We start from the raw sequence: 25217 nt of genomic DNA, 5'->3' as shown, positions 1-25217 counted from the left end.
CTTTGGTGCTTATCAATTTGCATGAGCTTTTAATAAACTGATAACACCTGGTGCCACAGTTTCAATGTTCGTTCCCTCCAAAACTCACGTTGAAACTTAATCCTTGATGTGACCGTGTTGACAGAGGTGGGGCCTTTAAGGGGTGACTGGGTCATGAGAATTCTGCCCTCATGAACTGATTAATTCATTCCTGGGTTAACAGATCCATGGGTTAATAGATAATGGGTTATCATAGGAGGGCAACTGGTGGCTTTGAAAGAATAGGAAGAAGGGGCCGGGCGCGGTGGCTCGCGCCTGTAATCCCAGCATTTGGGAAGCCAAGGCAGGCGGATCACGAGGTCAGGAGATTGAGACCATCCTGGTTAACACGGTGAAACCCCAACTCTACTAAAAAAATACAAAAAATTAGACGGGCGCAGTGGTGGGCACCTGTATTCCCAGCTACTTGGGAGGCTGAGGCAGGAGAATGGCATGAACCCGGGAGGTGGAGCTTGCAGTGAGCCGAGATTGCGCCACTGCACTCCAACCTGGGCGACACAGCGAGACTCGGTCTCAAAAAACAAAACAAAACAAAAATAGGAAGAAGTCCAGTCATGGTGGCTCACGCCTATAATCCCAGCACTTTCAGTAGGCTGAGATAGGCAGATCACCTGAGGTCAGGAGTTCAAGACCAGCCTGGCCAACATGGTGAAACCCCATCTCTACTAAAAATACAAAAATTAGGCCAGGCGTGGTGGCTCACGCCTGTAATTCCAGCACTCTGGGAAGCTGAGGCGGAAGCTGAGGCGAGTGGATCACCTGAGGTCAGGAGTTTGAGACCAGCCTGGCGAACATGGTGAAACCCTCTCTACTAAAAATACAAAAAATTAGCCGGGCATGGTGGTGGACGCCTATAATTCCAGCTACTCGGGAGGCTGAGGGAGGAGAATCTCTTGAACCCAGGAGGTGGAGGTTGCAGTGAGCTGAGATCGAGGCACTCCAGCCTGGGCAACAAGAGAGAAACTCTCTCTCAAAAAATAAATAAATAAAAATAAAAACCACAAAAATTAGACTGGTGTGGTGGTGCATGCCTGTAATCCCAGCTACTCAGGAGGCTGAGGCAGGAGAATTGCTCGAACCCTGGAGGCAGAGATTGCAGTGAGCCAAGATCACTCCAGCCTGGTGATACAGTGAGACTCCATCTCAAAAACAGAGAAAAGAAAAAAGGCCGGGCATGGTGGCTCATGCCTGTAATCTCAGCACTTTAGGAAGCCAAGGCGGGAGGATCACCTGAGGTCAAGAGTTCAAGACCAGTCTGGCCAACATGGTGAAACCCTGTCTCTACTAAAAATACAAAAAAAAATTAGCTGAGTGTGATGGCGGGCACCTGTAGTCCCAGCTACTCAGGGAGGCTGAGGCAGGAGAATCACTTGAACCAACGAGGCAGAGGTTGCAGTGAGCCAAGATCGCACCATTACACTCGCCGCAACCTCCGCCTCCTGAGTTCAAGCAATTCTCAGGTGATCAGCCCTCCTTGGCCTCCCAACATGCTAAGATTACAGGGGTGAGACACTGCACCCTGCCAACCCCCAGCTAATTTTTATTTTATTTTTATTTTTTGATATGGAATTTTGCTCTGTCGCCTAGGCTAGAGTGCAGTGGCACAATCTTGGCTTACTGCAACCTCTGCCTCCCGGGTTCAAGCAATTCTCCTGCCTCAGCCTCCTCAGTAGCTGGGATTACAGGCTCCCGCCATCACGCCTGGCTAATTTTTGCATTTTTAGTAGAGATGGGCTTTCACCATGTTGGCCAGGCTGGTCTCAAGCTCCTGACCTCAGGTGATCTGCCTGCCTTGGCCCCCCAAAATGCTGGGATTACAGGCATGAACCACCCAGCCCGGGCTTAATTTTTCAAAGATGTTTTAAAGTTAGAGTCTTGCTATGTTGCCTAAGGGAACTCCTGGCTTCAAGTAACACTCCTGACTCAGCCTCCGGCATAGGATGAAATTACATTCAACCCTGAAAAGGAATGAAGTACTAACTCCTTCTACAATAGCACGTGAACCTTAAAAACATGCTCAGTGAAAGAAGCCAGACACAAAATAATGCATTGGATAAGATTCCATTTATATGAAGTATCCAGAGTAAAAAAATCCGTGGAGTCAGGAAGTAGACCAGTGGGTTCCAGGGATGGGGAGTGACAGGTAATGGGTACAGGGTTTCTTTCTGGGGCGATGAAAATATTCTGGAGACCGGGCATGGTGGCTCACACCTGTAATCTCAGCACTTTCGGAGGCCGAGACGGGTAGATCACTTGAGGTCAGGGGTTTGAGACTAGCATGGCCAACACGGCGATATCCCATCTCTACTAAAATACAAAAGTTAGCCGGGCCTGGTGACACGCACATGTAGTCCCAGCTACTCGGAAGGCTGAGGCGGGAGGATCACTTGAACCCAGGAGGCGGAGGTTGCAGTGAGCCGAGATTGCACCACTGCACTCCAGCCTGGGTGACAGAATGAGACTCCATCAAAGAAAGAAAGAGAGAGAGAGGGAAAGAGGGATGGAAGGAAGGAAGGAAGGAAGGGAGAAAGAAAGAGAAAGCAGGAAAGAGAGAGAGAGAAAAAGAAAAGAGGCCAGGCGTGGTGGCTCACGCCTGTAATCCCAGCACTTTGGGACGCCGAGGCAGGTGGATCACAAGGTCAGGAGATCGAGACCATCCTGGCTAACACAGCGAAACCCCGTCTCTACTAAAAAATACAAAAAATTAGCTGGGCGTGGTGGTGGGTGCCTGTAGTGCCAGCTACTCGGGGGGCTGAGGCAGGAGAATGGCGTGAACCCAGGAGGCGAAGCTTGCAGTGAGCCGGGATCGCGCCACTGTACTCTAACCTGGGCAACAGAGCAAGACTCTATCTCCAAAAAAAAAAAAAGAGAGAAAAAGAAAGAAAGAGAGAGAGAAAGAGAAAGAGAGAGAGATAAAGAAAGAAAGAGAGAGAGAAAGAGAGAGGAATGGAAGAGTTATAGGTAGGATCCAGAAAGTGAACTCTGGAAAACGTCCCGAGCTGGCTGAGGCCAGTGACCCGTGTTACCTTGTGCATGGTGTTAGAGAGGCTGCAATTCTGTGACAAGCGGTGGAGAGGTCTGTGCTGCCCTCTGGGTCGCTGACCCCCATGTTGTTTACTGGACAGCCACCAAGAAGGTGCGTTAAGTGCCCTGCTCGGTGCCTGCTTTAAACAGGCTCTCGAGGTGGTGGCACCGGTACTGCCTGCCTTGTACAAATAAACGAACTGCGGCTGGGGAAAGTGAAGTAATTCCTAAAGTTAAGCCTGGTGGCCAGGCATGGTGGCTCACGCCTGTAATCCCAGCACTTTAGGAGGCTGAGGCGGGCCGATCATTTGAGATCAGGAGTTCGCGACCAGACTGCCCAACATGGTGAAATCCCGTCTCTACTAAAAATACAAAAAAATTAGCCGGGCGTGGTGGCAGGTACCTGTAATCTCAACCACTCAGGAGGCTGAAGCAAGAGAATCGCTTGAATCTGGGACACAGAGGTTGCCGTGGGCAGAGATCATGCCACTGCACTCCAGCCTGGGTGACAGAGCAAGACCCTGTCTTAAGTAAATAAATAGGCAAGGCGCGGTGGCTCACGCCTATAATCCCAGCACTTTGGGAGGCCGAGGCAGGCGGATCATGAGGTCAGGAGATCAAGACCATCCTGGCCAACAGGGTGAAACCCCCATCTCTACTAAAAACACTAAAATTAGCTGGGTGTGGTGGCACGTGCCTATAATCCCAGCTACTCAGGAGGCTGAGGCATGAGAATCGCTTGAACCCAGGAGGCGGAGGTTACAGTGAGCCGAGATCACTCCAGCCTGGCGACAGAGTGAGACTCCATCTCAAAAATAAACAAATAAATAAAAGTAAGTAAGTAAGTAAGTAAGCCTGGTATTTCTGTGCCTGCTTTGGGGCCAGTCTCTTTGAGACAGAACTGTGCACAAGGTAGAACGGCCAAAGTGTCGTGGCTGCAAGGACTCTGCACACAGCACACTGTGGCCACCTGCCCCTCCAACTCTGACCTCATCCAGGAAGCGAACTCCAAACTGCTGCTAACCTGAAAATAAACTCAACTGCCTGAGAAAAAATAAAGCCTCTAATCTTCTATGACCGATCTCATTGGCGCTTGAGATGGCATCAGATTGAAGGTGGGCCTCAGAAAAACACAGGGCTTCTAGAAGGTTCTTCCGGCTTTTTGGCGCTTGCCCGGCTTCTGTTTTCAGAATGGGCAGTGAACTGGGGTGGGCTATGATGCTTCAGCTCTGTGTGGGGGCTGACCAGTGAACTGCTCGCCTGACAGGCACACCCATTTCTTATGATGTCCCCAGAATAACTCCATCCCATATATGGAACCCTCCAGAATTCTGAGAGAGAATGGCTTTCCCCCACATCTGTCTCTAATTGACCTGGCTGCCACCTTCTCCACATTTCACTGGTCACCCAGGGTCCTGCTGACCCCACATCTTAAACATCTGGAATCAGCCTCCTTCTCTCCAGAACCCTCCAGCACTCCTCCGGCCACCAGTCCACTTTGCCGTCTCTCCTTCAGTTGTCTAGATGGCCTCCCTGGAGGCCTCCCCCTTCTCATGTTGCATCTTCTACTTGCCCCAGGTTCCCGTGGAAAGAAGGAAAAAAGGAAGGAAGGAAGGAAGGAAGGAAAGAAGGAAGGAAGAAAGGAGAGAGAAAGAGAAAGAAAGGAGGTAAGGAGGGAAAGGAAAAGAAAGGAAGGAAGGGAGACAGAAAGAAAGGAAAGAAAGAGAGAAATTAAGAGACAGAGACGGCCGGGCGCCATGGCTCATGCCTGTAATCCCAGCACTTTGGGAAGCCGAGGTGGGTAGACCACCTGAGGTTGGGAGCTCGAGACCAGCCTGATCAACATAGAGAAACCCCATCTCTAATAAAAATACAAAATTAGCCCCCCATGGTGGCACATGCCTGTAATCCCAGCTACTCGGGAGGCTGAGGCAGGAGGAAAATTGCTTGAACCCAAGAGGCAGAGGTTGCGGTGAGCCAAGATCACACCATTGCACTCCAGCCTAGGCAACAAGTGCGAAACTCCGTCTCAAAAAAAAAAAAAAAAGAGAGAGAGAGAATCACGTAAGTCTCTCAGTTTTAAACTCTTTCAGTTAAAAGATAAATTCTTTGTTTGTTTGTTTGTTTGTTCAAGACAGATCTCACTCTGTCGCCCAGGCTGGAGTGCAGTGGCACGATCTCACCTCACAGCAACCTCCGACTCCTGGGTCCAAGCGATTCTCCTGCCTTTCTCCTGCCTCAGCCTCCCAAGTAGCTGGGATTACAGGCATGTGCCACCATGCCTGGCTAATTTTTGTACTTGTATTTGTATTTTTATATATGTTGTTTGAGATGGAGTTTCACTCTTGTTGCCCAGGTTGGAATGCAGTGGCATGGTCTCAGCTCACTGCAACCTCCACTTCCCGGGTTCAAGCGATTCTCCTGCCTCAGCCTCCTGAGTAGCTGGCATTACAGGCGCCCGCCATCAAGCCCGGCTAATTTTTGTATTTTTAGTAGAGATGGGGTTTCACTATGTTGGCCAGGCTGGTCTTGAACTCCTGACCTCAAGTGATCTGCCCGCCTCAGCCTCCCAAAGTGCTAGGATTACAGGTGTGAGCCACTGCGCCCAGCCAATAAATTTTCAATGCCCACCCCCTTTTAGTTCCCTGCAGCTACTGTAACAAATAACCACAACCCTGGTGACTTAAAATAACTATTTTATTTTATTTATTTTAATTTTGTTGTTGTTGTTGTTGGTGGTGGTTTTTTTTGTTTTTGAGACGGAGTCTCGCTCTGTTGCCCAGGCTGCAGTGCAGTGGCGCGATCTCGGCTCACTGCAAGCTCCGCCTCCCGGGTTCACGCCATTCTCCTGCCTCAGCCTCCTGAGTAGCTGGGACTACAGGCGCCCGCCACCACGCCCCGCTAATTTTTTGTATTTTTAGTAGAGACGGGGTTTCACTGTGTTAGCCAGGATGGTCTTGATCTCCTGACCTTGTGATCTGCCTGCCTCAGCCTCCCAAAGTGCTAGGATTACAGGCGTCAGCCACCGTGCCCAGCTATTTAATTTTAGACAGGGCCTCACTCTGTCGCCCAGGCTGGAATGCTGTGGTGCGATCATGGCTCACTGCAGCCTCAGCCTCCTGGGCTCAGTTGATCTTCCCACCTTAGTCTCCCAAGTAGCTAAGACTAGAGGCACATGCCACCACGCCCAGCTAATTTTATTTTTTGTACAGATGGGGTTTCACCATTGCCCAGGCTAGTCTCAAACTCCTGAGCTCAAGCAATCTGTCCACCTCAGCCTCCCAAAAGTGCTGGAATTACAGATATAAGCCACCGCATCCAGCCCAAAGCAGCACATTTTTATTATCTTACAATCCTAGGGTCAGAAGTCTGAAATTAGTTCTTACTAGGTTCTAAAATCAAGGTGTGTGCAGGGCTGGTTCCTTCTAGAGGCTCCAAGGGAGAATCCATTTCCCTGCATTTTCCAACGTCTAGAGGCCGCCTGAATTCCTTGGCTTGTGGCCCTTTCCTCCACCTTCAAGCCAGCAGTGCAGACTCTTCCAATCTCTGATTCTGACCCTCCTGCCTCCCTCTTATAAGGACCCTGTGATGACATTGGGTCACCCAGATCATCCAGAATGATCTCCCATCTCTCTTTTTTTTTTTTGAGATGGAGTCTTACTCTGTTGCCCAGGCTGAAGTGCAGTGGTGCGACCTCGGCTCATGGCAACCTCAGCCTCCCAAGTAGCTGGGACTACAGGCGTGTGCCACCACACCTGGCCAATTTTTGTATTTTTAGTAGAGACAGGGTTTCATCATGTTGGCCAGGCTGGTCTCAAACTCCTGGCCTCAGGTGATCCGCCCGTCTCAGCCTCCCAAAGTGCTGGGATTATAGGCATGAGCCACCATGCCTGGCCCATCTCAAAATCTTCAACCAGGTTGGGCACGGTGGCTCACGCCTGTAATCCCAACACTGGGAGGCTGAGTTGGGAGCATCACTTGAGGCCAGGAGTTCAATAAAACCAGCTTGGGCAACATAGTGAGACCCCATCTCTATTTTTTTTTTTTTTTTTAATTAGCTGGGCATTATGTCTATAGCCCCAGCTACTCAGGAGGCTAAGCCAGGCCGATCGCTTGAGACTAAAAGTTTTGAGGCTGTAGTGAACTGTGATCGTGCCACTGCACTCCAGCCTGGGTGACAGAGCAAGACCCTATCTCTTAAAAAAAAAAAAAGACCCTTAAGCCTGCCGTGTGAGGTACCATATTCATGGGTTCCAGGGTATCAGGACATGGAAATCTCTGTGGGGGATCCACCAATGTTTTCTGAAAAGGGCTTGATAGCAAATATTTGGGGCTTTCTAGGGTACATGGTCTCTGTTGCTATGTACCCTACATGATATAATGTCCATGGCCTGATGCAAAATAAAAACCTGGGGCCCTTCAATCATAAAGAACAGGGGCAGTGGAAGGGCAGGGCCCCATGTGAGGCAGTTTGCACATCCATGAAGCGCGTCCTGTGCACAACTTCCGCCTCTATGACAGCTCAAGAGCGTCCCCTGGCCACACACAAAGGAGAGGCGTGGCTGTGTTACTGTCAAACTTTATGGACGCTGAAACTTGCATTTCATGTAATTTTCACATGTCACAAAACACTATTGTTATTTTTCCAACTGTGGAAAAATCATTCTTGGCTCACGGGCCGCCGGAAAACAGGCATGGGCTGAATTGGGCTGTTGTGGGCTGACTACATGGGCTATGGGATCACATCAGATCTTCTCTGCCCGACTTTCTAGGGCTCCTCAAGGCCAGTGCCACCTCACTGTGATCTCCCCTCCGAACCGGCACCCCTGCTCCCTGAATGATCCTCCCTGACAAATTTGTGCCGTTACTCCTGCCGGTCCCTCTGTCTGGAACTCCCCACCTCTCTTCTCTGCCCAGCCGACCCTTCCTCATGGATTAATGTGGCCCCAACACTGCCCTCCGTGGGAGGCCGATCTGTGCCCGTCCCTTGTCACGTTGGGTGGATTTATGTGTCCACGTGTCCATCTTTGCCTCAGGGCAGTGATGTCCTCTAGAACAGGGACTTGGGCTCAGTCAGCTTCTGTGTCTCCTGACCTCCTGGACTCACAATAGCTTGTGCTGAAGGAACAGACAGGGACTGAGAGGGACAGCAAGAGTACCCCGAACTACCGTGGCCGATTCCTACTCCCCAGGATCAAGACTATGCTTCTCATTTAAAAAAAAAAAAGCAAAACAGAGCCAGATGTGGTGGCTCATGCCTGTAATCCCAGCACTTTGGGAGGCCAAGGCGGGTGGATCACTTGAGGTCAGGAGTTCGAGACTAGCCTGGCCAACATGGCAAAACCCTGTCTCTACTAAAAATACAAAAAAATTAGCCGAGCATGGTGGTGCGCACCTGTAATCCCAGCTACTTGGGAGCCTGAGGCAGAAGAATTGCTTGAACCCGGGAGGCGGAGGTTGCAGTGAGCCGAGATCTTGCCATTGCACTCCAGCCTGGGCGACAAAAGCAAAACTCCATCTCATAAAAAACTAAAAATAAAAGTGTAATCTGCTATCAGCGGAGGTTGCAGTGAGCCAAGATTGTGCCACTGCACTCCAGCCTGGATGACAGAGACAGACTCCATCTCAAAAAAAAATAAATAAATAAAAAGGCAAAATCAGATAAGAACTTCCTGTCTCACAATCAGAGCAGGCAAATAAAGATCTTTGAGACCAAGCAGACCTGGGTTTTGTTTTTTTAGAAAATTTTTTTTAGAGACAGGGTCTTGCTGTCACCCAGGCTGGAGTGCAGTGGCACGATCACGGCTTATGGCAACCTCAAACTTCTGAGCTCAAGGGATCCTCCCACCTCAGCCACCTGACTAGCTGGACACCACCTCAGCCACCTGACTAGCTGGACAACAGGCACATGCCAGCACGCCTGGTTAAGTTTTTTTTTTTTTTTTTGAGATGGAGTCTCGCTCTGTCGCCCAGGCTGGAGTGCAGTGGCACGATCTCGGCTCACTGCAAGCTCCGCCTCCCGGGTTCACACCATTCTCCTGCCTCAGCCTCCCCAGCAGCTGGGACTACCGGCGCATGCTGCCATGCCTGGCTAATTTTTTGTATTTTTAGTAGAGACGGGGTTTCACCATGTTAGCCAGGATGGTCTCGATCTCCTGACCTTGTGATCCTCCCGCCTCGGCCTCCCGAAGTGCTGGGATTACAGGCGTGAGCCACCGTGCCCAGCTGCCTGGTTAAGTTTTAAAATTTTTTGTAGAGACAGAGTCTTGCTTTGTTGCCCAGGCTGGTCTCAAACTCTGGGCCTCAAGGGATCTTCCTGCCTCAGCCTCCCAAAGTGCTGTAATTACAGGTGTGAGCCCCAGCCACCTGCCCCCGGTTCCAAAGATCGTAAAAGTGGGTTATTTAATTTAGTTCTCACAGTGCCCTCAGGAAGTGCGGTTGACCCTTGAACACACACTCCCCCAAAACTTAACCACCAATAATAGCCCACTGTCGACTGGAAGGCTTACTCATAACATACACAGTCCATTAACACATATTCTGTATTTTATTTGTATCATATATTTTTATGATAAAGTAAGACAGAGAAAACAAGATGTACTTTAAAAAATCATTAGGAAGAGGCCAGGCAAGGTGGCTCATGCCTGTAATCCCAGCACTTTGGGAGGCCAAGTCAGGCAGATCACCTGAGGTCAGGAGTTTGAGACCAGCCTGGCCAACATAGTGAAACCCCATCTCTACTAAAAATACAAAAATTAGCCGGGCATGGTGGCGGGCGCCTGTAATCCCAGCTACTCGGGAGACTGAGGCAGGAGAATCACTTGAACCTAGGAGGCGGAGGTTGCAGTGAGCCAAGATCATACCACTGTACTCCAGCCTGGGGGATACAGCGAGACTCTGTCTCCAAAAAAAAAAAAAAAAAATCATTAGGAAGAGAAAATACATTCATCTTTCATTAAGTGGAAGTGGATCATAACGGTCTTCATCTTCATCATCTTCACTCGGAGTAGGCTGAGGAGGAGGAAGAGGAGGGGTTGGTCTTGCTGTCTCACAGGTGGCAGAGGTGGAAGTAAATCCAGCTGTAAGTGGACCTGTGCAGTTCAGACCCAGGTTGTTCAAGGATCACCTGTACTGTGATCACCCCCATTTTATTTATTTTATTTTTTGAGACGGAGTTTCACTCTTGTCTCCCAGGCTGGAGTGTAATGGTGCGATCTCGGCTCACCGCAACCTCCGCCTCCTGGGTTCAAGCGATTCTCCAGCCTCAGCCTCCCGAGGAGCTGGGATTACAGGCACCCGCCACCACGCCCAGCTAATTTTGTATTTTTAGTAGAGACAGGGTTTCTCCACGTTGGTCAGGCTGGTCTCGAACTCCCAACCTCAGATGATCTGCCTGCCTTGGCCTCCAATGTGCTGGGATTACAGGCGTGAGCCACCACACCGGCCTTATTTTATTTTTATTTATTGGAAACAGAGTCTCACTCTGTTGCCCAGACTGGAGTGCAGTGGCGCCATCTCGGCTTACTGCAACCTCTCCCTCTTGGGTTCAAGTGATTCTCCTGCCTCAGCCTCCAGAATAGCTGGGATTACAGGTGTGTACCACCATGCCTGGCTAATTTTTGTATTTTTAGTAGAGATGGGGTTTTACCATATTGGCCAGGCTGGTCTTGAACTCTTAGCCTCAAATGATCTGCCCACCTCAGCCTCCCAAAGTGCTGGGAGTACAGGTATGAGCCACCACATCTGGCCCACCCCCATTTTAGAGATGAGGAAGCTAAAACTCAGAGAGATTAAATGACTCGCCCAAGGTCACACTGCTGGTGAGTGCAGACCCTTTCACAAAAACAAAAAAAAGAAAAAGAAAAAAGAAAAAGAAAAAGAAAAGAAAAGAGCTATTGATGCTGGGTTTGGTGGCTCATGCCTGTAATCCCAGCACTTCAGGAGACCAAGGTGAGTGGATCACTTGAGCTCAGGAGTTAGAGACCAGGCTGGGCAACATGGTAAAACCCTGTCTCTACAAAAAATACAAAAATTTAGGTGGGCACAGTGGCATACACCTGCAGTCCCAGCTACTTGGGACGTTGAGGTGGGAGGATGGCTTGAGCCCAGGAGGTTGAGGCTGCAGTGAGCCAAGATGGCACCACTGCATTCCAGCCTGGACAACATAGTGAGACCCTGTCTTAAAAAAAAAAAAAAAAAAAAGGCCAGGCGCAGTGGCTCACGCCTGTAATCCCAGCACTTCGGGAGGCCGAGGCGGGTGGATCACAAGGTCAGGAGATCGAGACCATCCTGGCTAACATGGTGAAACCCCATCTCTACTAAGAATACAAAACAATTAACCAGGCGTGGTGGCGGGCGCCTGTAGTCCCAGCTACTCGGGAGGCTGAGGCAGGAGAATGCCGTGAACCCGGGAGGCGGAGCTTGCAGTGAGCCAAGATCGCACCACTGCACTCCAGGCTAGGCGAGAATGCGAGACAAACAAACAAACAAACAAAAAAGCTATTGGTGATCTAAAGATCTAAAGAAACAACATTCCAGTAGCAATGAGCACTTCCAGTACCCCAGATCCTGGTTTTCAATATCATTCTCTACTAAAAGGAACCAGGGCCCCCTTGGAGACATGGCTGCTTCTAGGACGAAGGGCAGAAATACACAAGATAGGCCTGCAGCATTTTGTGTTGCCACAAAGTTTAAGGAACTGCTTCGAATAAAACGAACAAACAAAAAAACCACTGAAAAACACATTGATGGGAATATGTCAAAGGGCCACAGGAGCCAAATTAAAGAGTGGTAGACGGCCAAAGCTGGAACAATTTGACCAACAAAATACAGTAGTATTGGGTTATAACACAAAGCATAAAATAAACATCCAGGCCGGGTACAGTGGCTCACGCCGGTAATCCCGGTAATCACTGCCTTGGGAGGCCAAGGCAGGCGGATCATCTGAGGTCGGGAGTTCGAGACCAGCCCGACCAACATGGAGAAATCCCATCTCTACTAAAAATACAAAATTAGCCGGGCATGGTGGCACATGCCTGCAATCCCAGCTACTTGGGAGGCTGAGGCAGGAGAATCACTTGAACCCAGGAGGTGGAGGTTGTAGTGAGCTGAGATCATGCCATTGTACTCCAGCCTGGGCAACAAGGGCAAAACTCCATCTCCAGAGTAAAATAAATAAATAAATAAATATCCAGCATTCCATCCTGATATAATTCAATGACCTAGTAAGTGGGGGAGAGCGAGATAAATCTCCCACGTGGAAGGATTCTAGAAATCTTATGTTTCAGCTGTGGACAAGCTTAAAAAATAATAATAATTTATGTAGGGCCAGATGTAGTGATGCAAATCATAACCCTAGAACTTTGGGAGGCCAAGGCAAGAGGAGTGCTTGAGGCCAGGAGTTCCAGACTAGCCTGAACAACATAGTGAGATCCCAGCTCTACAAAAAAATACAAAAAGTAGCCAGATGTGATGACGTGCACCTGTAGCCCCAGCTACTAGAGAGGCTGAGGTGGAAGGATCTCTTGAGCCTAGGAAGTTGAGGCTGCAGTGAGCCATGATCACACCACTGCACTCCAGCCTGGGCAACACAGCAAGACTCTGTCTCTAAAATTAAAAAAAATTTATGTAGACAGTCTACCCTTAAATAAATAGAGTATAACCTTCCACAACTTAGGTGTGGGCTACACATAGTGACTTCCTTCCACAGTATTAAAAAAGAAAAAAAAAAAAAAGGGCTGGGCATGGTGGCTCATGCCTCTAATCCCAGCACTTTGGGAGAACAAGACGGGTGGATCACCTGAGGTCAGGAGTTCAACACCAGCCTGGCCAACATGGTGAAACGCTGTCTCTACTGAAAAATACAAAATTAGCTAGGCATGGTGGTGCACACCTGTAATCCCCACGCTGGAGTGCAGTGGCACAATCTTGGCTCACTGCAACCTCCGCCTCCCAGGTTCAAGCAATTCTCATGCGTCACCCTCCAGAGCAGCTGGGACTACAGGTGCGTACCACCACATCCAGCTAATTTTTATACTTTTTTAGTAGAGATAGGGTTTCACCATGTTGGCCAGGCTGGTCTCGAACTCCTGACCTCAAGTGATCCACCTGCCTCTGTCTCCCAAAGGGCTAGGATTAGAGGCGTAAGCCACAGTGCCCGGCTGGGACCCTGTCTCTTTAAACAAATAAATAATAAATTTGATAGGATGTATCCTTGATATGGTGTGATTAAAATGATACTTTATTACCTTGATCTTGCTGCCAAAAATGTGTATCTTATGAGAAAAACGCCAGATAAATTCCAAAAGAGGGACACTCTTACCAAAATACCTGACCAGCACTCCTCAAAACTGGCAAGATCATCAAAAACTAGGGAAATCTGAGAATCTGTCATAGCCAAGAAGAGCCTAACGAGATAAGAGAACTAAAAGTGAGATGGACTGACCGGGCGCAGTGGCTCATGCCTGTAATCCCAGCACATTGGGAGGCCGAGCAGGTGGATCACTTGAGGTCAGGAGTTCAAGACCAGCCTGGCCAACATGGCGAAACCCCGTCTCTACTAAAAATACAAAAATTAGCCACGCATGATGGCAGGTGCCCGAAGTCCGAGCTACTTAGGAGGCTGAAACGGGAGGATCACTTGAACCCAGGAGGTGAAGGCTGCAGTGAGCCGAGATCGCGCCACTGCGCTCCAGCCTGGGTGACAGAGCGAGACTCTGTCTCAAAAAAAAAAAAAGTGAGATAGTCTCCTGGGTGGGATCCTGGGAGAGAAAAAAGATACTAGGGCAACACAAAGGAAGACTAAATACACTCTGACCTTCAGTTAATAGCAAAGTATCAGTATTGGTCCATTAACTGCAACAAATTATCATTATTAATTTGTTACCAATATGTTACTCATTTGTAACTAAAATATGTTACTAATAGAGAATAATGGTAACTCTGTTTTTTTGTTTGTTTTTAACACAGGGTCTGGTGGCTCACGCCTATAATCCCAGCACTTTGGGAGGCCAAGGCAGGTGAATCACCTGAGGTCAGGAGTTGGAGACCAACCTGGCCAACACAGTGAAAACCCATCTCTACTAAAAATACAAAAATTAGCTGGGTGTGGTGGTGGGCGCATGTAATCCCAGCTACTCGGGAGGCTGAGGCAGGAGAATCACTTGAACCCAGAAGACGCAGATTGCAGTGAGCCAAGATCACACCACTGCACTCCAGCCTGGGCGATAGAGTGAGAGTCGGTCTCAAAAAGAAAGAAAGAAAAAAAGGACAGGGTCTGGCTATGTTGCCCAGGCTGGTCTGCAACTCCTGGGCTCAGAGATCCTCCCACTTTAGCCTCCCAAGTAGCTGGGATTATAAGTACGTGCCACTGCACCAGGCCTGGTAACTCTCTACTACTACTTTGGCAGTATTTCTGTAAATCTAAAATTTTTCTTTTTTTTTTTTTTTTTGAGATAGGGTCACACTCTGTCACCCAGAATAGAGGGCAGTGGTGCAATCACAGCTCACTGTAGCCTTGACCTCCCAGGCTTAACCAATCCTCCCACCTCAGCCTCCCCAGTAGCTGGGAGCACAGGTGTGTGCCACCACACCCAGCAAATTTTTAAAATTTTTACTAGAGATGGGGGTCTTGCTATATTACCTGGGCTGGTCTCAAACTCCCGGCCTCAAGAGATCCTGCTGCCTCAGCCTCCCAAAGTGCTGGGATTACAGGTGTGAACCACTGTGCCGGGTCTAAATTTTTCTAAAATATAAGGTCTTTTTTTTTTTTTTGAGACAGAGTCTCACTCTGTTGCCCATCACCCCAATCTCAGTTTAAAACGTTTCCTTTTCCTTTCTTTTCTTTTTTTTTTTTTTTTTGATATGGAGTTTGGCTTTTGTTGCCCAGGTTGGAGTGCAGTGGCGTGATCTCGTTTCACTGCAACCTCCACCTCCCAGGTTCAAGCGATTCTCCTGCCTTAGCCTCCCGAGTAGCTGGGATTACAGGCGCCCACTACCATGCCTGGCTAATTTTTCTATTTTTAGTAGAGATGGGGTTTCTCTATGTTGGCTAGGCTTGTCTTGAACTGCTGACCTCGTGATCTGCCCGCCTCGGCTTCCCAAAGTGCTGGGATTATAAGCGTGAGCCACCACACCTGGCCTATTTCTAGGATTTCACAGGAGGATGTCCATAAAGCATTTGCCATGAAGGACCCACTTAATTCAGAGGACTTGTCACCACTATACCAACCCTATGCTGTCCACTATAGGAGTGACTAGCCCTATATGGTTATTTAAATTTGAATTAATTAAAAACTTACGCTCAGTTTTTTTTTTTTTTTTTTTTTTTTTTTTTTTTTTTTTGACATGGGGTTTTGCTCTGTTGCCCAGGCTGAAATGTTGTGGCATGATCACAACTCAATGCAGTCTCGAACTCCTGGGCTTGAGGAATCCTCTCACCTCAGCCTTTCAAGTAGCTGAGACTAAAGGCCCACACCATATCACCTGGCTTATTTTTTTATTTTTGGTAGAGATGGGGGCTTGCTATGTTGCCCAGGCTGGTCTTGAACTCCTGGCCTCAAGTTATCCTCCCACTTTGGCTTCCCAAAGTGCTGGAGATTACAGGCATGAGCCACTGTTGTCTGGCCAGAAAGTCAGTTCTTTAATGGTACCAGCCATGTGCCAAGTGCGAAAAAAAAAAAAAAAAACTCTACAAAACACACATGGAGGCCAGGTGCAGCAGCTCATGCCTGTAAGCCCAGCACTTTGGGAGGCCGAGGTTGGTGGATCACCTGAAGTTGGGAGTTCAATACTGGCCTGGTCAACATGATGAAATCCTGTTTCCACTAAAAATACAAAAAAATTAGCCAGGTGTGGTAGCAGGCGGTCCCAGCTACTTGGGAGGCTGAGGCACAAGAATCACTTGAACCCAGGAGGCGGAGGTTGCAGTGAGCCGAGATCAAACCACTGCACTCCAGCCTGGGCGACAGTGCAAGATTGCATCTCAAAATAATAATAATAATAATAATAAATAAAAATATAAATATAGGTCGGACGCTGCAGCTCACACCTGTAATCCCAGCACTTTGGGAGGCCAAGGCAGGCAGATCACGAGGTCAGGAGATAGAGACCATCTTGGCTAACACAGTGAAACCCCGTCTCTACTAAAAATACAAGAAAAAATTAGCCAGGCGTGGTGGTGGGCGCCTGTATTCCCAGCTACTAGGGAGGCTGAGGCAGGAGAATGGCGTGAACCAGGGAGATGGAGCTCGCAGTGAGCCGAGATCACACCACTGCACTCCAGCCTGGACGACAGAACAAGACTCCATCTCAAAACAAAACAAAACAAAGCAAAAAATATATATATAAACATTAGCCAGGCGTGGTGGTGCATGCCTGTAGTTCCAGCTACTCAGGAGGCTGAGGCAGAAGAATCGCTTAAACCCAGGAGGCAGAGGTTGCTGTGAGCTAAGATCACACCACTGCACTCCAGCCTGGGCAAAAGAGTGAGACTCTGTCTTAAAAAAAAAACAACAGAAAAAGACAGAGAAAACCCCATGGAGCCAGGGGCTACTGAATTGGACGGTGCTGATATGGAACATGCCCATTATCGTGGGAAGTTCTTCTGGACAGCACTGTGGCAGACAATGAAGAATGTAACTATTTGTTCAGTGCTCTCACCTCTTTTGGGTCCCTCTGCAAATGACAGCTCTTCAGCCTTCCCAACCATCCTCTTTCAAACAGCAACTCCCACATTCCCCATGCTCTTTCCCCAATTTACATTTCTTCTTAGCCTGTTCACCACTTGACATGGAAATCACTTGGTTTCTCTTCTGACTCCCCATCTAGCACTGCACAGTCTGATGCAGTAGCCACTGGTAATGTGTGATGGTTGAGCCCTTGAAATGTAGCCAGTCCGACTGGAGATGTGCGGTGCTGTGCTGTGGAGTATAAGATACATACCAGATTTCAAAAGCAGGCAGGGGCCGGGCGCGGTGGCTCACGCCTGTAATCCCAGCACTATGGGAGGCCAGGGCGGGTGGATCACTTAAGGTAAGGAGTTCGAGGCCAGCCTGGGCAACATGGTGAAACTCTGTCTCTACTAAAAACACAAAAAATTAGCCGGGCATGGTGGCAAATGTCTGTAATCGCAGCTACTCGGGAGGCTGAGGCAGGAGAATCGCTTGAACCCGGGATGGGGAGGTTGCAGTTAGCCAAGATCCCGCCACTGAACTCCAGCCTTGGCAAGAGAGTGAGACTCTGTCTCAAAAAAATAAGAAAAAAAAAGCATGCAGGAAAGAAAAAGGACACAAAGTATCTTGTATTTTGGAAAGATAATAGATGCAAAACATCCTGTATTTTAAAATATTGACTACATGTTTAAATAATAACATATTCAACCTACTGAGTTAAATAAAACACATTACAACTAACATCACCTGTTTCTTTTTATTTATTTTTAAACATGGCTAACAATGTAATCAATTTAAATTACATACCTCGCTGACAAATCTGTGGCTTGCTTACTTTTTTTTTGAGATGTAATTTCCCTCTTTCACCTAGACTGGAGAGCAGTAGCGGGATCTTGGCTCACTGCAACCTCCACCTTCCAGTTTCAAGCGATTCTCCTGCCTCAGCCTCCCGAGTAGCTGGGATTACAGGCTCCTGCCACCACGCCCAGCTAATTTTTGTATTTTTAGTAGAGACTGGGGTTTCACCATGTTGGCCAGGCTGGTCTCGAACTCCTGACCTGGTGATCTGCCCGCCTCGGCCTCCCAAAGTGCTGGGATTACAGGCGTGAGCTACTGTGCCCGGCCTGCTTTGTTTATACTTCTATTGCACCGTGATGACCCAGAATGCTGGCTACTATAAAATTTAACAATTAAATGTTAAATTTAACATTTAATTGAGCTAGGTGTGGTGGCACGTGCCTATAATCCCAGCTACTTGGGAGCCTGAGGCAGAAGGACTGCTTGAGGTCAGGATTTAAACCTGTGGGATGATTGCACCTGTGAACAGCCACTGCACTCCAGCCTGGGCAACAGAGTGAGACCCAATCTCTAAAAAGCTTTCCTAGGCCGGGTGGTGGCTCATGCCTGTAATCCCAGCACTTTGGGAGGCCGAGGTGGGTGGATCACTTGAGGCCAGGAGTTTGAGACCAGCCTGGCCAACATGGCAAAACCCCATATCTACTAAAACTACAAGAATTAGCTGGGTGTGATGGTGCACACCTGTGATCCCAGCTACTTGGGAGGCTGAGGCACGAGAATCACTTGAATAGGGAGGCAGAGGTTGCAGTGAGCTGAGATCACACCACTGCATTCCAGCCTGCACAGCAGAGTGAGACCCTGTCTCAAAAAACAAAACAAAACAAAACAAAACTTCTAAGAAAATATAATTAAAACAAGAAACAGGCTGGGCACCATGGCTCACGCCTGTAATCCCAACACTTTGGGAGGCCAAAGCAAGAGGATCACTTAAGTCTAGAAGTTTGAGACCAGCCTAGGCAATACAGCAAGACCTCATCGCTACAAAAAAATAAAACATTAGCCAGGCATAGTGGCACATCCTTTAGTCTAAGCTACTCAGGAATCTGAAGCCGGAGGATTGATTGCCTGAGCTGGGGAAGATGAGGCTGCAGTGAGCCGTGATCATACCACTGCACTCCAAATTGGGTGACAGAGTGAGATCCTGTCTCAAAAAAAAAAAAAAAAAGAAAAGAAAAACAAAATTGTAGGCCAGGCGCAGCGGCTCAAGCCTGTAATCCCAGCACTTTGGGAGACTGAGGCGGGCAGATCAAGAGGTCAAGAGATACAGATCATCATGGCCAACACGGTGAAACCCCGTCTCTACTAAAAATACAAAAATTAGCTGGTTGTGGTGGCGCAGCGCCTGTAGGCCCAGCTACTTAGGAGGCTGAGGCAGGAGAATCGCTTGAACCTGGGAAGCGGAGGTTGCAGTGAGCCGAGATCACGCCACTGCACTCCAGCCTGGCGACAGAGCGAGACTCCGTCTCAAATAAATAAATAAATAAAAATAAAAAGACTATTATTTTCAGATCATAAAAAAAAAAAAAAAAGAAAAAGTTAGGCAGAGTGCAGGCATGCCTGTAATCCCAGCTCTTTGGGAGGCGGAGGCAGGAGAATCGCTTGAGTCCAGGAGTTCGAGACCAGCCTGGGCAACAGAACCAGAGCCCATCTTTACATTAAAAAAATTAAACATGTAGCTTGCATGTATTTCTACTAGGGCATTCTAGGCCAGCGCTGGTTTAGAATGTTAGCCCAATAAGACCAGGTATTTTTTTTCTGCTCACTGCCCATACAGTGATTGACACACAGTAGGCGCTCAATGACATTTTAATGAATGAATGAGATGCTGAGCCTTCGGGAACTGGCTTGCTCAAAGAGCCAGCACCGATGGAGCGCTGACCACGTTCCATGCCCCGCCTCCTCAGCGCACCAGAGAAGGAAACTGAGGCCCGGCAAGGTGACGTCAGCTCCTGCTCAACGGCACGTAGTGCGGAAACGTCGGGGCCGGGATTCGAACCCAGGTTCTGTACCCGTAACCCCGGCGCGCTGACCGTTCCTACCTTACCGGGCGGCGGCAGGACAGACAGGTGCGGGACACACGGCGAGCGCTCAACCAGAGGCGCCGCTCCTCAGCCACCGCCTTCCGTCAGCCTCCGAGGGCCGGAACCCAGTTCGCCCCCTCCGCGGCCATCGCTGGCTGCCCGCGTCTCCGCCGGCCGCGGAACCCTTCGCAGGCGGCGCCGACCGGAAGTCCCGCCTCTCCCGCGCGCCCCGGAGCGCCGCGACAGCCACGCCGGCCAATGAGCAGCGCGCCGTGGCGGACGTCGGCCAATGGGCTCGCGCGCCGGGGGGGCGTGTCCGGGCCGCGGGCCGGAGCGGGTCGTGCGCGCTGAGGAGGAGCCGCTGCCGCCGTCGCCGTCGCCGTCGCCGCCACCGCCGCCACCGCTACCGAGGCCGAGCGGAGCCGTTAGCGCCGCGCCGCCGCCGCCTCCCGCCCGCCCCGGAGCAGCCCCGGGCCCGCCCGCCCGCATCCAGGTGAGGCGGTGGGGGGCCTTCGGCGGCGCCCGACGGGGTAGGCCGCGGCAGGCCTGAGCTCGCCTGGCCTGGCCGCGGGGCGCCCGCGGGCCTGCACCGGCCGAGGCCCAGGCCGCGCCGGACCGGGGGAGGGGACGCGCGCTGGGGCCGCGGCGGGCGGGTCGGGGCGGGCCGGTGTGGGCGCCGGCGACAGGCCCCGGGGCCGGATTCCTCTGGCGCCTCGAGGGACGGGCGAGGGGGATACGGCGTGGGCATGCGCCGGGGGGCCGGGCTGCACGGCCGGGGGCCCCGGTCGCCTTGGAAGCCCGGGCTCCGGGGGCGGGAGAGTGGGGCCAGCTACGGGGGAGCGCCGGGAACGCTTTGAGCGCGCAGAGGTCACGGCCCACGGGCTTGCTCCCCCGGGAAATCCCACAGATTCTTTTGTGGTCGTTGTCAGAGCACCGCGGCCGGTGCGAGGTCCTTTGAGAAGTGTGCAAACCCTTCAGTAGATACACGGGAGTCCTGGGGGGAAAAAAAATCTAAACTGCATCTTTTTTTGAGCGCCATCTCTAACAAAGCTGTTTGTGGGGCGTGGGACGTTAGGATTTGTAAAATATGTGTGTGTGCCTGTTGGAAACACAAGCTGCACACGGTTGAACAATGGGGGATGGATGCCCTTCCTTCCTTTTCCGGTGCTCTGGGCTGCGGGGCTTGTTAAAATGGGTTTTGGTCCCTACTGTGTGCAGGGCAGGTGGAGAAGAACTTCTGCACAACTTCTGCATGGGCTTCCCGTGGTGGGACTGAGCCCCCTTGCTAGAAAGTGTTCATCTAAGATCCGGATGGCCAGAAATGGGAAGATGAGGAGAATGATCTGTCTAGAGCAGGGTTTCTCGACGTTGGCCCTACTAATGTTTGGGGTCAGATAGTTTTTGGTTGTGGTGGTAGTGGGGGCTTCCCTGTGCAATGTAGGAAGTTGAGCCGTATTCCTGGCCTCTACCCACTAGATGCCAGCAGTATCCCCATGCTCCAAGTCGTGAGGATCAAAAGTATCTCCAAACATTGCCAGATGGCCCGGGTTGCGGGGGAGGGGTCTCTTCCACTCTCACACGCACAGGTGAGAACCATTACTGAACTAAATGCTCTTCCTCCAAAAGTTCTAATGCCCTGGGAGATGCTCCCAAGACCTCGAACAAGCTTGACTCCGTTGAGCCTTAGTTTTCTTATCTGTAAAATGGGAAGGACAAAAGTGTGGTGCAAATTGAAGAGGGTGGAAATCCCGTTGCGTTGTGCGTGTTCTGTGCCTGGTAGGCACTGAATAAATGATGTTGTACATAGCCACCGGTATTTATTGAGGATTTACTATGTGCTTGACACTTTGTGGACGTTTGTCTGCAGTCCTTGAGGCAGGTGATGTTATAATTTCCATTAATTTCCATTTTAGAGATGAAGAAACTGAGGCTTAGATGGGTCACTTGATATGACCAGTCTCATGCACTAAAGTGGCCGCGCCAGGGTTTGAACTCGGGCCCTCTGATTCAAAACCCTTACTCTTAACCACTCGATTGTACTGCTCCTGTAATCACAAGGCTCCAGGGCACTCCACTCAGTTGTCATCGAATATTTTCTGTGTGCAAAGTTCTGTGCTGGGATCTATTATCAAATTCTGCAACTTCGAGGCCCACAAAGAGGTTGAGATACATGAACGTCTCCAAATGTGGAAGGAAATAATGCTGTTTATGTTGATGCATTGGTTTGGAGCAGACAGAGTTTCAGTCTGGATGTGTTGAGTCTGAGATCATGGTGCTATTTCTTTTCTTTTTTTTTTTTTTTTTTTGAGACGGAGTCTCACTCTGCCGCCCAGGCTGGAGTGCAGTGGTGCGATCTCGGCTCACTGCAAGCTCCGCCTCCCGGGTTCACGCCATTCTTCTGCCTCAGCCTCCCGAGTAGCTGGGACTACAGGCGCCGGCTACCACGCCCGACTAATTTTTTGTACTTTTAGTGGAGACGGGGTTTCACCGTGTTAGCCAGGATGGTCTCGATCTCCTGACCTTGTGATCCGCCCGCCTCGGCCTCCCAAAGTGCTGGGATTACAGGCGTGAGCCACCGCGCCCGGACCATGGTGCTATTTCTTTTTTTTTTTTTTTCTTTTTCTTTTTCTTTTTTTTTTTTTTTTTTTTTGAGACAGTTTCACTCTTGTTGCCCAGGCTGGAGTGCAGTTGTGCCATCTCAGCTCACTGCAACCTCAGCCTCCCAAGTAGCTGGGATTACAGGCAGCCGCCACCACGTCCAGCTAATTTTTTGCATTTTTAGTAGAGGTGGGATTTCGCCTTCTTGAGCAGGCTGGTCTCGAACTCCTGACCTCAGGTGATCCACCCGCCTTGGCCTCCTAAAGTCCTGGGATTACAGGTGTGAGCCACCGCGCCCAGCCCATGGTGCTATTTCAAGTAAAATAAATGAGAGAATTATGAAAAAACTTTATGAAAATTTCTTGCCTCTCTCACTCTCCGCTTCCCATCTCTTCCCTCTTTCCACACTCCAGCAGGAGTTCTGTTCTGTAAATGCACATCTAATTGTATCCCTTCTGATTTAAAATCTTTATGCAGAAAAAAGACACGTTTTCTTGACCTCTGTGGTGGCTTAAAAGATAAAGCTAGAAGCCCTTAGTTTGGAGTGCCAGTTCCTTCACACCCTAACCCTCCCCGCCCCTGCACGTAGACCCCAAACTCTAACCCTCCCTGCCTGTTGCAGCCTCCACCTGGAGACAGATCTCTTCCACCTGGAGATCCTTTGCTTATGCTCCATGGCTCAGCCCAGAGCTCACTGGCCGTTTGAAGCCTCGTCTGACTGCCACTCTTCCTCCACCCGCACCGGAATCAACTGTTCCCTCCTTAGTGTTCCCATCCCATTCAGTTTATTGAATCGAATTCAAGGCTGAATGGCGAGAGAAGCGCAGCGCCCGGCTGGCGCCCCTAGGTGGCAGTAGCGAGGCGGTGCGGCCGACCCGAGCTGTGGGTCAGGGGAAGACCGACGGAAGCCAGCCTGTGGGAGGGAAGTGAGGCTCGCTCCCTCCTCTGAACGACTCTCCCTGCTCCGCTGCTGTGTCCTGGGCCCCCGCTAGGCTCTGGAGAGTGTGCATGATGTGTGTAGGTCATCTCAGCCCACTCTGATGAGTGCTGTGAGAATTATGCCCTGGCTGATGTGGAAGCCCAGAAAAGGGACCTGGGTGGGCACAGGAGAGCCCAGAATGCTTCCTGGAGGAGAGGAGGCAGTAGCGGTGGGGAGGAGCTAACCAGGCAAAGACAATAGGGTGGGGCTTTGTAGGATACAGCCAAGCCCGGAGGTGGGAACATCGCAGTGTTCAGAGAACATCGTGTGTTCAAAGAACCACGTGGGTTCTTTAGGGACAAGAAGGCTGAGATGGGTAGTGGTGGCAGGAGTGCTCAGGTGTCCACTGGGCAGAGGGCTTGGCTGTTACCCTGCAGGTAGGCCAGGGGTGGCTACTGAGCAGTTTTAGTTCACTGCTCACCCTGGTGGAGAGGCTGGGGGGAGACAAGGAGAAACCAGTCACAGGCTGTTGCAGTACTGAGGTGGCCCCGTAATGGCTGAACCGCTTGAGGGTCAGGACTGGGACTGCTTCTTTATTTTGTATGCCTGATGCTTTGCTCTGTGCCTGGCACATGGTTGATATTTTGTCTGTGCCAGGGAAAGGAAAGATTGGCAGACTACTCAGAAGTGACTGGATCCAGGTACCTGTCAAACACACATCTGTGGCTGGGTGTAGTGGCTCACACGTGTAACCCCAACAGCTTGGGAGGCCAAGGTGGAAGATTGCTCAAGGCCAGGAGTTCAAGACCAGCCTGGGCAACATAGCGAGAGCCCATCTCTAAAAAAAAAATTTTTTTTTAAAGAGTGAGACGTTTATGTCAGGGGAAGGAATCACAGGAGAGGGAACAATCCTGAACAGCTCGATGGCCAGACTCATGTCACCATGAACAGAAACAGGCAGACTTAAGGAAGGGGAGTGACTAGGAGGAAGAAGATGAAGCTGGGTTTAGAGACACTGAGTTTGCAATCCCACTTAGGAGTCGGTCTAGCAGGAGGTGACAGGAATCTGAATAGGGATGGTGGCAGAGAGGTGGCAGGACGGTGAGAGATCTCACATGTCAAACTGGCAGGACATGGTGCTTGATTAGGTCCAAGGGCTAGAGAGAGGTGGCTTGGGGGACAGGTGGGGCTATGCCACCAAATGAAGTAATTCAGGGGGTGGAGGCGGTTTGAAGAGAGGGCAAGGACAGGAGGAGAGGAGATGAAGGTGTTTGTAGCTGCAGACAGGGAGGTTGGGGAGACATACATTCACCTTGATTTTGTTCATGAAGTGGGACTAGAGACAGGTACTCACTGTATCAGGCACTGTGGAGCAAGGGGTGACATCCCCAGTGGAGGAAGCTGAAGCTCTGGGAAGGGGAGCGACTTCTGCACAGTAGTTCAGCTGATGAGCAGGAGACTTAGTGCCCAGCTCAGGCCTGCCAGGCTCCAGAGCTCAGGGGTTTTTCCTGCCATGCCCTGTTGCTTTGCACTTCTGTGTGAGATCCCTGCAGTGGCCTTTGGCCTTGACCAGCCAGAAAGAAGCCAGAGCTCTTAGCAGGGCTGTGGGGTGCCTGGACTGGGCCACAGGCCAGCCACACCTGACCTGCTCCTGCCCCGGGCTTCTCAGCCTGGCTGAAAGGGAATTGTCACTTAGCTGGAGCTGCTCCAGCCAGGCATCCTGCCCTTCTGTGGGCCATGGGCAGGGGCTTGGAAGAAGCTGGTGCCATGTCCACCTGAGACCTTGCCTTGCATGGCATTTATAACTGGGTCAGGTGGTGCTTTGGGTTTTTTCTGGCAGCAGAGCATTTCCTGAATGACCTAAGCCTTTTTTTACCTTGAAGACTCAGAATGTTGCATCTGGAAAGGACCTTAAACATTATTGGGTCCAAGCCCTGTCAGATGATGTGTGAAGTGTCAAGATTGAGCCTGAAGATAGATTTGACTGTTCTAGTTTTGCTCTGGCTCAAGTGGTTTAGAATACCTGCTCCGTCATGGTGCAATGAAAGTGATTCTCATGCTTGCCTGGTGGAAAGCAGCCTCACTGCT

The 25217-nt window shown here is 50.3% G+C and overlaps 1 protein-coding gene and 1 long non-coding RNA gene across 4 annotated transcripts in view; one reads left to right on the top strand and one right to left on the bottom strand.

The window, feature by feature from the left end:
- Window positions 1-9137: 9137 nt before the first annotated feature.
- LOC129138035 (uncharacterized) lies at window positions 9138-19834 on the bottom strand. Of its 2 annotated transcripts, none has more exons than XR_008540958.2 (3): window positions 19631-19834; window positions 16723-16982; window positions 9138-10154 (listed from the first exon to the last, which is right to left on the bottom strand). It is a non-coding gene; the product is annotated as an uncharacterized LOC129138035 (long non-coding RNA). The 2 variants fall into 2 exon arrangements; XR_008540959.2 differs by having other exon boundaries at window positions 19636-19834.
- Window positions 19835-19918: 84 nt separating this feature from the next.
- Window positions 19919-25217, top strand: part of ELAVL1 (ELAV like RNA binding protein 1) — a 43413-nt gene continuing 38114 nt past the window's right edge. The window contains exon 1 of one of the 2 annotated variants that reach the window (XM_009434517.5): window positions 19919-20105. The gene's annotated coding sequence lies outside the window, so the exon portion shown is untranslated. The remainder of the gene's footprint in view (window positions 20106-25217) is intronic. The other variant, NM_001280194.1, reaches the window with a different exon arrangement.

Source organism: Pan troglodytes, chromosome 20, assembly GCF_028858775.2.
Source record: "Pan troglodytes isolate AG18354 chromosome 20, NHGRI_mPanTro3-v2.0_pri, whole genome shotgun sequence".
Lineage (NCBI taxonomy): Eukaryota > Metazoa > Chordata > Mammalia > Primates > Hominidae > Pan > Pan troglodytes.
The sequence above is the reverse complement of the archived record's forward strand: the minus strand, read 5'-3'. Positions and strand labels throughout refer to the sequence as shown.